This window comes from Cyprinus carpio, chromosome A15 (assembly GCF_018340385.1).
Source record: "Cyprinus carpio isolate SPL01 chromosome A15, ASM1834038v1, whole genome shotgun sequence".
In the NCBI taxonomy this organism is placed as follows: domain Eukaryota; kingdom Metazoa; phylum Chordata; class Actinopteri; order Cypriniformes; family Cyprinidae; genus Cyprinus; species Cyprinus carpio.
This window is the reverse complement of record NC_056586.1, coordinates 23,530,551-23,546,396: the sequence shown is the minus strand read 5'-3', so window position 1 is coordinate 23,546,396 and position 15,846 is coordinate 23,530,551.

The window sequence follows — 15,846 nt, the reverse complement described above, 5'->3', positions numbered from 1 at the left end:
CAATGAGAAGTAAATTGAGCATTTATTGTGCATGTGCATAATTGCACAAATAATAATAACAGTATTTTACACGCTGATGTTTTTTGGCCGTAGCCTATAAAAATGCAATTACTTTTGGAAATCAATTGACGGTCATCAAATCTTAAGCTGACTTCAGGTCAGCAGATCGTTTTGGTTTCTGTGCAGTTTGTTTAATTTAGTTTATGCCATGTTCAAACTCATCTGATCAGTCTTCAGAGTTCACAGTCACCTGGTCTCCCTCATGCTATTTATCAAGAGTTTCAGTAGAGCCTAGAGACGGACAGAGGCTTCATCGGATTGTTTCCATGCAGAAGAGCTGAAGGGTTTCTCTAAAGCTCTCATGCATTCACATGCAGTCAAGATGAAGGTGATTTGTTTGTAAAATGTATGTATCCCTGAACGTCTAGCACACACACAATGCAGAAATGATCTAAAAATAAAATAAAAAATCTAAAAACTCTAAACTGACTGGCTGGCTTGATGCATCTTTGAGAATTTTGGTGCATCAGTTTAGTCGGATGAAAAAAAGACAAGCATTCATAAATGACGGTGTCTTTTCTTTAAGTTTATTTCATGCACCAAGCCTTTCTGACACGATCCTGACTGATGGATCAGCACACTCCCTTCACCGATGACATCACTTCCTGTGTGTGCATGAGTGGGAATATTTACATTCATTCATTCATTCATTCATTAATTCATTCATTCATTCATTCAACAACACTTAAACCATGTTGACTACAGAAGGATTCGATAGTGTTGCAATAATTGAGGTTTCGATAGTAAAGAATGAATTGATATGGAAAAATTTACAATAATGAGAAAATGTATATATTGAAAATTAAATATCCTAAATGCTCTTAAAAAATGATGCAAAAAAAAATAATAAATAATAAATTTGCAACGGTCGATTTAACTTTTTGCTAAATATAATTTCTCAGATTTCAGGATGAGATATGAACCGGACACAAGCTGCTAAACGCTAGATCTCTGTGAGTATGTTAAACTGCTGTGTAATCGTGAGTAAAAGTGAGAGAGAAAGCAGACGGGTCAGAGGTTAAAGCCGCTCTCCTGCGGTCCGGTTAAAACCCTCCGTTTACACCCCGGCCTCAGATCAGGTTTAGGTTTCACCTGGTCTCACAGATCTTCCCTAACGAGGGTCTGATTGTGTGTTCTGTCAGTCAGTCTGGACTCCAGCAGGGCTGCTAGTTTCTCTCAATAACACCATTTAACTAATGACTGAATCTCACGAAACGTGCCAAAAACACATCCAGGTCAAAGGAAATTCTCTATAAAGGTCAGTCTGGACTCCAGCAGGGCTGCTAGTTTGGTCAGAATAATAATAAGAATAAGAATAAGAATAAGAATAATGGAGAGATGAAAAAAAAAAGAAGAAGAAGAAGGTGGTTGATGATTTATTAAACTTTTGTATTACAGAAAAAAAAAAAATATATTAAATCTTTTTTTCTTCCCAAAAATAATCTGATTGCTACTCAAGATATATATAAATAAATATTAAATTGTATATATATAAAAATAGTATATAATAAATTATAATAACATTATATTTACTACCTATATTGTTATAATAAAGTTTACATAAACTAAATTAATATTATAAATATAGATAGATGCATAACAACTGTGTGCATGTGTGTGCATGCGCATATATATATATATATATTATTTAAATATATAATGTAAACGTAAATATTTTAAAAATATGTATACTGTATGTGTGTGCTAATATTATATATGTATACTTGATCAGATGATCAGATGATTCACTTTTACAAAATGTATTTATTTATTTAGTATGGATCAGATTATTCATTTATGTATGATTTATAATTGGATATTTTATTTATTTATATATGTTTGATTTTTATGTTTGGTTTCTACTAGGATATTATATAAATAAATAACATTAAATATGACAAAATATCATTAATTTACCTACATCCTAACAATTATTAAAATATTCTAAAATATTATATATAAATATAAAATTATATGGTGTTAATATTATATTGATTAAAATATTATAATACTAATAATATATTTATTTGCACATAATAAATTATGAATCTAAATATAGATAGATGATGATGATATGTAGATAAATATTAGTAAACAATATATGTGAGAGATGCATTTTGCAGTTAAATTAAATTATAACTGCTAAAAAAAAATGCAGGGGTAAGATGCAGTTAAATTAATGTATTGAAGAAAAAAAAAATCAATGTTAAATGCATTTTTTTTTTGCACTGAAAAAAAAAAAAGAAAAAAAAAGAAAATGAATAATTTTCTTATTGCCAAAATATAACTTAGAATTTTCCTATTTATCCACCCTATTACTCGGACTAAAAACTGGGAATATGATGTGAAAAGATGATGGTTTATATTTGTGGATTCTATGTGTGAAGTGATGTACAGACGTTTAGTTCTAGCTGAGTGACCCACAAACACATCGAACACAAGAATCGCCCGACGAGAGCCACGGCGTACAAAATAAATGGTTCTCAAGAATCGCCCGACGAGAAGTGCTTTCAATACTGCTCCACATCGAACACAAGAATCGCCCGACGAGAGCCACGGCGTACAGTACTGTGTGGTTAGATGATGAGTTGACCTGATTGTCTCTAGCAAACCGTATTTGACTTCTGCGCTTGCCTCCGAAGCGTTTCTATGAGCGCACTCTCCGTCCTTGTCCTGATAACTGTACCGAAACGATCTCCGAGACATTATAAAGCACGTCCAGACGCAGGTCAGAGCTGATGGGATCTCACTCCAGTGCAGGGTTAGACAATCATGCTCTCAAAAGTAGACTTGGAGAGAAGAAAAAAAAAAAAAAACTAACATGCAATAATCTATTTTCACAGTGAAAACCATTTTAATATTGAAGAACATGTTTTCACTTTTTCCACTATGAAGAATCTTTTGTGAAATGGATTTGAAAGGTTCCTCGAGGAAACATTCTTTACAGATCAATGGCAAAACAAAAGGTATCATACGTGTGTTTTTTGATCTATGGCAAAACAAAAGGTATCATACGAGTGTAATATATGTAATATTATATAACTAAATAATTTCAATTATATTATCATTAGAACATATTAAAATATTATAGAATAAAATAAAAAAAGAACAAAAAAAAAAATAAAAATAAAAAAAAAATAATTAAAAAAAAAAATTAAATAAACAAAAAAGAAAAAAAAAAAAAAAAAAAACAAAAAAAAATAAAAAAAATAAGAAATAACAAAAGTAAAAAAATAGAGAGAGATCGCACCACTGCACTCCAGCCTGGGTGACAGAGTGAGACTCCATCTCAAAAAAAAAGAAACACCATAGAAAAAAAGAAATAAATATAAAAAAAAAAACCAAAAAAAAAAAAAAAAAAATGGTATAACGGAATAAAAAAAAAAAAAAAAAAAAAAAATGCAAAAAATAATAAAAAAATAAAATATAAAAAAAATGATTGGATTTTAAAAAAAAAAAATATATAAAAAAAAAATTTGGTTTCTGGGTAAAAAAAAAAAAAAAAAGGAAAAAAAAAAAAAAAAAAAAAAAAAAAAAAAACAAAAAAAAAAATTATTGGGAAATTGGAAGTAAAAAAAAAAAAAAAAAATTCAATAATGAAAAAATAAGATAAAAAAAAGAATAAAAAAAAAAAAAAGAAAAAAAAAAAAAAAAGGAAAAAAAAATAAAAAATGAAAAAAATCAAAAACTAAAAAATAAAAAAAAAAATTACAATTAATAAAAAAATGTAAATAAATAAAAAAGATAAATTAAAAAAACAACAATAAAAAAAAGAGACAGAAAAAAACTAACACAAAAAATACATAATAATAAAATAAAATATATTAAATCTTAAGAAAAAAATAAATAAATTCTCAAAATAAAATATAAAATAATAAAATATAAAAAAAAAGAAAAAAAAAAAAATAAAAAAAAAATAAAAGAAAAAAAAAAAAACTTGTGTAAATATAAAAAAAAAAAAAAAAAAAAAAAAAAAAAAAATAAAATAAAAAATAAAAATTAAAAAGAAATAAGAATCAAAAAAAACAAAAAAAACACACAATAAAATAAAAAAAAAAAAAAAAAAAATAAAAAAAAAAAAAAAAAAAAACTGAAAATATTAAATAAGAAAAAAAAAATAAAATAAAATCCAATAAAAAATACAAATAAAAAAAAAAAAAAGGTAGAATAAATAAACAACAAAAAAAAAAGAAAAAAAAAATATAAAAAAATATAAAATAAAATATAAAAAATAAAGGAAGTATTAAAAAAGAATAAAAGATAAAAAAAAAATAAAAAATAATAAAAAAAAAAAAAAATACAAAAAAATTACAATGAGAAAAAATAATCTGTTTTTCACACCATAAAATAAGAAGTTCATAAAAAAAAAGAACAAACAATAAAAAAAAAAAAAAAAATAAAAAAAATAAGAAGAAAAAAAAAGTTAAAAAAAAATTAATAAAAAAAAAAATAAAAAATCACGAAATATAAGAAAAAAAAATAAAAAAAAATCAAAACACAGAGATATAAAGCCACAATTATTATTATATAAAGTGAGATGTGTGAGATATAAATGAACAATTGGATAAAAAAAAGATATAAAACAGAGATATAAAGCCACAATTCTGAGTAGATAAAAAAAAAAATAAAAAAAAACGAAAAAACAATAAGAAAAATAAAGGCAAAAAAAAAAAAGAAAAAAAAAATAAAAAAAAATAATAAAAAAAATAAAAAAAAATAATAAAAAAAATAAATTAAAATGAAATTAAAGAATTTAGAATACATTTTTTATTGTAACTTTTAGGGTTAGTTGGTTCTGGTAAAGAGTGTAAACAATCTTCTAAAATATTATAGATAAAATAAATTATACTGGTGTTATATGGGTATATTGATTAAAAATATATAATACGAATAATAATTTATTTGGCACATAATAAATTATGAATCTAAATATAGACAGATGACGATATGTACATAAATATTAGTAAACAATATATGTGAGGGATGCATTTTGCAGTTAAATTAAATTATAGCTGCTAAAAAAAAATGGCTGGGCACTAAAAGAAAGAAATAAATAATAATTTTCTTATTGCCAAAATATAATTTAGAATTTTCCTATTTATCCACCCTATCACTCGGACTAAAAACAGAAAAGATTAAATTATAGCTATAAAAGCTTCTCTGTGTGAAACTCAAAACACCCACAGGGCTTGTTACAGGGACGTTGAGGTTCTAGCTGAGTGACGCCACAAACACATTCGAACACAAGAATCGACACGACGGATAGACACGGCGATACAGTAACGGTTAGAGTTCAACGCAATGATACAATAATGCTGCTCTTCTAACAAACCCGTATCCGGTACATCTCGCGAGCCCTCTGGGGAGGAGCAGAGCGATGACCTCACTGGCGCCGGATTTGAACTTCTGGTTGACTTCTGCGCTGCCTCCAAGCGTTTATTATGAGCCGCACTCTACCTCCGCTATGTCCTGATAACTGTACCGAAACGATCTCCGAGACATTATCAAGCACGGTCCGTACGCAGGTCAGTAGCTGCTGGGAATCTCAGGCAGTGCCCGGGTTTGACGACTCATGCCTCCGCAAAAATCGAACTTAGAGAGAAGAAAAAAAAAAAAAAAAAAAAAACTAACAGGCAATAAGCTATTGTCAACAGTGAAAACCATTTACATATGAAGAAGAACATTGTGTTTCACATTTTTTCCACTATATGACGAACCCTTTTGGGAAATGGATGGGAAAGGTTTCCTCGAGGAAACATTCTTTACAGATCAATGGCAAAACAAAAGGTATCATACGTGTGTATTATATGTAATATTATATAACTAAATAATTTCAATTATATTATCATTAGAACATATTAAAATATTATAAAATAAATAATATTATTATTTTAATTTACATGTCACCAAATTATATCTATTGTATATTGCAAAAAAAAAACAAAAAAAATAAATATAATATATACATCGATTGTATATGCAAAAAAAATCATAAATATAGATAGATATATATATATATATAATTATATGATATATATAGATATATAATATACTATATATATATATATATATATATAATATATATGTGTCGGGGCATGATGATTGTTATGGAAGTACAAAAAAAAAAAATTCCTATACTTTATAAAAAAATTGATGCTATAGGAAATTCTTAAAAAAAAACAAACAAAACAAAGATATATCTATATATAGATATCTATTATAGGGATATATATATATATATAATGCAACACACACACATGCATAACTATTACAATTACAATATATATAGACTATATATATATAGATATATATATATTATATATATATACATACATATTATAATATTACCAATATAGGTAATAATATATAATACGATTGTATTATCCATATCTATAGAACATAGATATATATGTTCAAACCTAACCAATAGCTAATGAACTTACTGTAAAGTGTAGCAAATTGATTAATATTAAATATTCATTATAAATTTTCAAATTTATTCACAAATTAAATGACTGAAAATATATTTTATATATATATATATATATATAGTTATATGATATATATATATATAGATATATATATTAGATATATATATATATATAGACATATACATACACACACACAAAAGTGCAAAGAACATTTTAATGATCTAAAGAAGCCTTTTCTACTATAAAAATCCTAAAAAGCTTTCATGAATGTTATTTTTTGTTTGTTTAAAGGTTTATGATGGTAAGGTAGCTTTATTGAATGTTAAAGTTTCTTCATGGAACGATCAATGCCAGTAGCCCCCCAACAACAAACCTACCCCCACAACAAAGGAGGGTGTGATCCGTTTTTCGCTCCCTCGGCTGCCAAACGTAACCAGCGGCACGTTACTGTTCAACTTAACAGATCAAACCTCAAGGTTTTACGTGTTGCAGCTTTTGACACTGCTCATCGGAATCTGATACGTCATTAATAATTACAGCACCAGATTAAAAAATGATTTGTGTGGTGAAAATAAATCTGAGCTCATTTGTTCGGGACTCTCAGAGTGGAAAGGCATTGGATGTTGTTTTTTCAGTTTGGAACGAGAAGAAAGCCCTGGACATTTTTAAAAGTTGTTTGTGTGGTGCGAGATCAAATAAATCAACATCGACGTCAAGATCATGTGTTACAGGAAGATAATTGGATGTTGTTTTTTCAGTTTGGAACGGATAACATGCATTTTCAGAGATAAGTACAAATATTGTTTTTTTTTTAGAAATAAATAGTCAGGAGATTCACTTTTCGAAATCGTAACCGTCATGCAAAAATCATTTTTCAACAACAACACAAAAATAAAATACAGCACAAATGCCACATGAAGCATTCAACTGCAATGATTTTAAACATCTTTGGAATAAAATCTTAAATACACACAATTACTATATATTGATATTTTTGGTAACACTTTACAAAAATGTAACAAGTTAAAATGACTTAATCTGATTTAATTACTTTATCTAAATCATTCATTAATCTTGGTTAATGTTATATAACATAATGGCATCTGTTTTTTGGTAACACTTTACAAAAATGACAGGTATCTGGTTATATATAATTTATAATAAATATAATTGAAGTATAAAGAAATATATTTTCACCTTAATTTAAATAGTTTTTGGACCAGAGCGTATGGAAAAAAATGCAATTAGTGAACACAAGCTTGCATTTGTGTTAGATTTGACTAATATCTACAACAAGGACAACAATAAACTAAAATAATAATTAATACTAACTAATAATAATATAAATAACTATTAATTCATTCAGTTTTTATATAGTGCCTTGTTTGTTTACGCTCAGGGCACTTTGTTAACGGTGTAACTTGTTTGTCATTCATTGTCACCTATTGCATCATATAAGTGACTGAAAAAACTGATATATATTTAATTTATTATTTATCATAATTGATTACTTGCGATCCACTAAGGTTGTTTAATAATGTTTTCGGTACTGTGTGTGTGTGTGTGTAATATATATATGTATCCTATATACTCTATATATATATATAGATATATATTTTATAAAAAAAAACAACACACATAAAAGTTAATACATTTTGAAAATACTTTACATGTTTACATTAATATATTTATCTTATATAAAAAATATATTTACATATATCAACAAAATAACCATTTTTCTTAAGAGATAGAAATGCCATGCGAAGTTTTATAATACATATACAGCAACGTACCGACCACACAACCAAACACACAAAAATTTTTATTTTTGGAATAGTCAAAAATTAATCCGTGATTAATCGTTTGAGGACCAGGCCTCTAAGTATTGGTGTTAAATGACTGTTGTTATGAATTTGATAAACTGAATTGCCTTAATCTGGGCGCCAGTCTATCTAAAAAGCGTTCCAATAAGATTAAAATGCAAAAGGGGGGGGGGGGGTCATTTAAAAGCTAAAAGTAACGTTAATGCAAAGGTACAAAAGTATGCCATTGCTCACTTTTATGAAGGCCTACCATAATCACTTAAAAGCTCAAATCTGTTTAAAAGTGCGCGCGTTTGAAGACACGAAACACTCATAAAAAGTCACAGGAGGACAACAAGCTGGGTGATTGTTCATCGACAGCGTAAACGAAGACTGGCGACAAGATGCCAAATGCATGAGAGCCGCTGGTTTACTACTGATAAGTCCATCCAGCACCACTGGGTCGCCGCCAGCGCACTACAATGCGCAGATCAATGCCACCTCCAGATCCCATGATCCAGCACGGTGATGAAACGAGCACTGAACCAGAATGCATGCACGAACTCCTGGCTGTCTCTGAAGCGGGCAAATCTTCGGCCTTTCGGTGAAAAAGCACTGCCGATGCCATAGCATCCATGCACTGCACGAGCGGGAAAAGCCTGCAGTTTCTGCACAGCTCTCTCTCGCTCTCCATCAGAAGTCAGACTCGGGTTTCGAGCTGCTTTTCATGCTCGGAGGAAAACGGAGCGTGTGATTCTCACCTACTGGTGTCCTGGAGGCGGCACAGCCCATGCTCCGGGTAATTAGGAGGCGAAACACAAACCATCAACTGATTTAAGCCGCTTGTATGCTAAGAGATGGCTTCTCTCCATCTCTCTTCCTCTCCTGCTGTTCTCACAAGCGTCCTGTGTGCGCTAGTTTCACAACTCGAGTCCTGCGCTGAAGAAAACCAGACGGATGCGGTTTTCCCAAACACATAGGACTAAAACCAGTGTTTTTTCCCAAATGCAAATAGTTAGAACAGGTGTTTTTCTCCACGTATATATGGGCTATATTACACTTTCATGCACAAACACAAATACACTAAAATGGTTCTTCTCCACAAATATAGAGTCTAAACCAGTGCTTCTCCAAATGACAGCAGATTAAACTGGTAATTCCAGACACATCAACAAAACCAGCTTTTCTCCCAAATGCAGATTAGACTGTTGTTTTGCGATATAAATGTACAAACTAAACTGTCTTTCTTGTTCTAGAGAAACTTTTAAATAGTTAAAAAAAAACCCAACACAACTAAAAACTAAACTGATGCTCTCAAAACCAATACGGATTAGTAAAAACAACATTTCTCCCAAATGCAAAGGCTTTAAACTGTTACTGTTTTATCCACATATCGCATCTAAACTACTGAGTTCTTCAAAACCCCGAAACACTAAAACTATTGTTTGGTCCAAATATACAGACTTGACTGCTTTTTCCTCCCATATAAATATGGACTAAACCAACTGTTTTCCAGTTAAAATCCAATTAAACTGACACTCACAAACATACACAGACTAAACTAGCATTTCTCCAAAAGCAAATGGATTTAACTGCTGCTCTTCATACAAATACTGACTAAACTACATTTCTGCAAACACAAAAACAGAAACAGTCATTCGCCACAGATATCCAGACTGAACCAGCGTTTCTACAAAAGCAAACAAACTAAACTGTCGTACGAAACCAACTTTTCTCCAAAATGCAAAGACTAAACTGTTTTTGGACACTGTCGTACGAAACCAACTTTTCTCCAAAATGCAAAGACTAAACTGTTTTTGGACAAACATACAGACAAAACGTTTGAACTCTTTAAAAATAAAAAATTTCTCAGATTACAAAAAAAAAAAAAAAAAATAAAACTAAACTGTTGTTCTCCACATATGAACTACATTTCTGAAAACATTAAGGCACTAAAACCATCCTTTGTAACACTGAACACATTCAATCAATCAGAGACCGACTAAACTGTTGTTCAGCACACAAACAGACTAAACTGAGGTTCTCCCAAATGCAAAGACTAGACTGTTGTTCTTCAGTTAAAAAACAAAAACAACAACTAAAGCGATGCTCCCAAACTTGTGAATTTCTACCAAATGCAAACAGACTACACTCTTGTTCTCCACACATATACACTCAATACTTCCGTTCACCACAAATATACAGACTAAACCACTTTTAGTTTAAGACTAAACAGTTGTTCTCTCAGACTTAACCAGCTTTGTTCTCTAGGATGTTGTTAGGCTTTCCTCTAGAGTATGTTGTTTTTTATTCTACATACTAAACTGCCTTTTCTTCAGTTTATAATAAAACTAAACTGATGCTCTCCAAACATATACAGTTCAAACCAGCATTTTCTCCCAAATACAAACAGACTAAACTGCCTTTCTTCACATACTAAACAACCTGTTCTTCAGAAACAAAACCAGCTAAACTTCGCCCTCAAACATATACAGACTAAACCGGCATTTTTTCAGTTTGGCAAGACTAAACTGTTGTTGTCCACAAATATGGACTAAACTGCCTTTAGTTTTAAAGACTAAACTGTTATTCTCCCAAACAGAAGTAGCTTGCTTTCCTCTCAAACACCTGGTCTTCGTTTTAAAACCAGCCTAAACTGATATCCTCAAAACAATACAGACTAAACCGCGTTTCTTCTTCCTTCCCAATTGCAAACAGACGAAACTGTTGTTCTCCACACATATTGGGACTAAACCTCCTCTTAGTCTAAGACTAACTGTTTCTTCTCCCCAAATACAACCAGAGCTTGCTTTCCTCTCAAAACACAAAGACTAGACTGTTGTTCTTCAGTTTAAAACCAACTAGACTGAAGTTCTCAAACCTATACAGACTAAACCGCATTTCTCCCAAATGCAAAACATGAAAAACTAAACTTGTGATCTCCCCAATATATGGACTAAACTTGCCTTTCATCAACAGACCTCAAACCAACGGTTCTCAGCAACAAACTGTGCAGCTCTGCAAACAAGTAAAGACTAAACTGCGGGTTTATCCCTAAAAGCACAAACAGACTAAGCCTGCCGTGGTCTGTAGCAAGACACACAGACTATAATAAAGATGCTTTTTCTACAACAGACTGAACTGCAGTTCATCCGACACAGTTCTAGGCAGCTGAACATCTGTCTTTCCCGATATAAACAAACTACTCATGTTTGTTATTCAAACGCACGCAAGACTAAACAGCTGTTCTTCACAAGATTACGATCCTTAAACCAGCTGTTTCAGCCCCAATACGCATCAGATTAAATTGCCTCTTGACAGAGAACACGCTGGTTTGCTTATAAAATCACCCAAGAAGAAGACATTACACTGGAAATGTTCGAAGGTTTAATTGAACAAGCCCAAATAAATAGTGGTGACTTGCAATATCTATACGTCGTCTAGTTAGCCTTGAACTCTACCTCTGGCACCTGACGACGGGGTGGTCTATGGCACACTACTCTTCCCCACGACTCCTCCTCGAGCCTCGCTCGGCGTCCACTGTGTAGGTCTATACACCAGCGGCGCGGTTCCGTTCCATCCAGCCCCCCGTCAAGTCCAACACACACCACCCCCCCCCGGTTGCGAAGCGGATCCGTTCTCTACGCCGAATGAGACGATTGGCCCCCCTCACCCCCGCGTCTCTACTGATATGGTGGAGAAAACACATGCAGAAAACGCTGCTTTATAATATAGGCGAACTCCCGGATGCGCAAAACGAGCTCCTCGATTGTAACAGATCCCATGCGCTGACCATCCGCCCACAGACATTTAAGGAGAGTGGTGTACTCAATAAATTATGTTCACTTAATTATAGTGTTGCGGACAGAATGGTCTACCAGAAATGTAGCAAAATGTAACAAAACTTCCTCCCTTGCTTGACCGAAACTACCCTGTCTCCAGAATTGACTATACTGACAAACCAACTACTTCCTTTCAAATGGAAATACAATGATATTGAATGAATAACTAAATAGCTAACTAAATAAATAAATAGAATTTTATTTTATTAAAATAATTAAATATAATAAATTATAATATAATATAAATAAATAATAACATATTATAATGAATGAATAACTAAATAGCTAATATAATACTAAATATTTATATTTACATGTCAATGTTTCCAAATATTTAGCAAAAATTGGCCAAGAACCATATATGTGCTAACAAATATGTTTCAAAACCTATGTGTATGTAATACAATGCTATATCTATTGCTTTGTAGATTTTTTGGAAATCTATTTATTAATTATAACTATATTTTAAAAAGCATTTAAAAAAGTATTTTGGCCTTCATATATTTCAGCCCAAGAAAAAGCATGCACAAATGGTATATCTGATGAAAACTTCATGTTGTCTAGGACGTGAATATATATTAAGTTTGAAACTAAATATATTTTCAATTTCAAACATTTTCATTGAGCTTCATCGTTAACAACATATTTAGCATCTCTTTAAATATATTTTTGCATAGCCTATATATATCAGTAATCAACATTTGTCGCAAATTGTCTTTAAAAGATTTAAAAAACAATAGAAGCCGACAATGTCTTTATTTAGATATCTATACTGTAATAAATTTTGTGTGTTATATTTTGAATCATAGTTTGCGCCTAAGACTCAGCAAGTTTAAACCTCACTCCAATCTCCTCTCTCTCTGTGTGTTGGGTGTGTGGTTGTGGGTGTGGTGTGCTTGGGTGTGTGTGGTGGTGTGTGAGATGAGAGAGAGAGATAGAGAGAGCGCAGTAATTCCTCTTACTTCTCTGCAGCATCTACCATCTAGTGGAACCTCTTGCCTTGTGTCTCTGGGGTGATCGCAGATGCCTCGGCTTGTCGTGACAATACCACAGCGTTCCCCTTGAAAGATGGTTGATGCTTATAGGGGGAAAATATCTGTCTAATCATATAGTTTCTGATAAAAACATGTTTATCCTCTTTTAGAGGAACATTGCAAAACAAGATGCATTCAGAAACACTAATTTTTATCAGTGGCAATGAATCCAATCCAGTTTCAGATCCTGAAAGTTGTGTTTAAATGAACCCTACACTTTTTTTTTTTTTTTTCACGCGCATTACTTCGAAATCCGAACAAAACTACAGCGCATGCGCAGTTGAGCAGTTTAGCGTGATAACCGGAGTCACGTGAGTAGCAGTTTTTTTGTTTTTTTTTTTTTAAATGTGAAAAATTTGTTTTCAATAATTAAGAATAATAACAGAAATCCGGGAAGAAAATGTGAATAACACTAAAACTAGATAAATCAATAAACGACAAAAAAATAACGGAAACTAAAAATAGATGAATTATTAAGAAAAATGAATTAAGAAGGTATTTTTATAAATTTTTATGAAAGTTAAGTTTGTAAAGTTCTGTTTGATTTTTTGTTAGGCCGTACAGATTGTACGTTCTGAGTGCTTTCTTGTTTTGTGAAATAACTACAAAATAGGTTTACAGCTCGGAAACTTTATTTAGAAGGAGCAGCTTTTGAATCCGATTCCATACCAAACTCAAGATTTGAAGCGTAAACATGTGCATCGCAGAACTGCGTTTTTTCTGGTTGTTTTTGTTTTTTCAGTGATACGTTTGCGATTTTAATTTTGTTTTATTTTTTTTTTTTCTGATTGATCATATTATTTCAGGCCTACATTTGAGGATCTGGGTTTTATGCAAATACTTTTCAATCCAATTGAGCCCATCAAATCTAATTACTTACTAAAGATTACTAGGTTGCATGTAAACGTAGCTACTGACCTGTAGCCTATTTTATCTGGTCCAAGGTCTCCAAGCTCTAATCATCTCGATCTAGATCAGTCAGATCCAAATGCTTTGTAGACCATTTGATTTTTAACATTAATGACCAGTCCAGACATGCAACAAACCATGCAAATCATGCAGCTTCCATCTGAAACCTATTTGAGCTTTATTTTCTAACAAGGTCATTTAAAAATCCAGCAAAAAAAAAGCCTGTTCAGCATTTGTTTTCTTAATTTTGGAGAAGAGCAGCTAGTTTGTGGTGGTTTCTTCTACCGAAAAGTCGACCTTTTTAAAACTTCTGCATAGTACAAGTTTTTTGTTAGGATTAGAACCCAATTAGTGACTGACGTCCATGACACAGAAAAGAGGACGAGCATCAGGTGAAATTTGGCTGATGGTCCAACACACAGAAACCAATCTGGAAATCTGAGAGGCCAGTGACCGAGGGAAAGTCTCAGTTACACACACACACAGTAACAGAATGAACTTTCATGTGCATTTTTGTCCTGTGTTGTATCAAATCACCTCCAATGATACTGCTGTGAAAGTGAAAACAACCAACAAAACAAACAGAGGGTAGTTAGACCAGTAAAATGAACAGACTGACATCACACCCAAAGTGTCAATCTCAACCTGACCAAAACATACACCAGGGACACCACCAAAATCAAAAAGACAGAGAGAATCAGAGTGTTTGATCAAGAGAAAACGGAGGTGCTGTTTCGACGAAACTATTCTAAAACATACATATCAATAATAAAGAAATCTACTAGACTACTAGTGCATTATATGGTAAGAAACTATATAAACAACTAAAAATATTTTTTATATAATAATGCATGTTCTTTATACAAAATATAATGCTATTTTTTTTTTTTTTCGTTTGATTTTGGGATGAAATACTCCAAAACCATGTGACTAGAGGATTTTACTGTATTAATTAGAAATCTGCAGCAGCATTTTCACTCCGTGGAGCAGAAGAGGCACTCAACTTTTTAATGATTACACGCTTTTATTCTCTTTGAAGCTTCCTGCATGCTCTCTCTCAGCTCTCAGTCTCTGTTGCGGTTCTCTGTCGTCCTGCAGTGCAGCAGTGTGCTGTGTTACAGCGCCACCTGTGGGTCAACACCGCCTCTGCACGGATAGATGGATAGAGGGAATGATGTACAGTATACATATATAATATAAGAATGAATTCTAACTGGGATCTAAATGGAACTTATTTGAAACACGTGCAGCTGAAGCATGCGGCTCACAGTTGATTTCAATAGAGTTTGGGTTTTGCGAAGCTGACAATGCAATGGACTAATAAGGATAAAAATACATAGCACACACACAAATATTGCGTAAAACAGTAGCATTTTTTTGCGTTTTTTTTAGGTTGTATTCTGGTATTGATTTTTGTGTGTTGATCTCTGTAGTTATAGCAGAAGTGTAGTGATGTCTTGAAATGCTGTCTATGTAGGGTTTGGAACACAGAGAGAGTTTCTGCCTCAGGAAAACCATGAGGATTTGTCTTGCAGTGGCTCGCATGTTTCTATCTATACCTGTCGACAGGTGCAACGAATGCATGCAAATGCACCTTTGCATCGTAACACGCTTAACTAAGACTCTCAGGTTCGATGAGACACAGCAGATGTTCTGTCGACAGGTGCTATGACTCAACGCTCTGCTTAAAAGAACCGTCTTTGGGTGGCTTAACTAAGACTCTCAGGTTCGTTGTGTCTGATCAGTTTTTATTTTATAACATTTTATT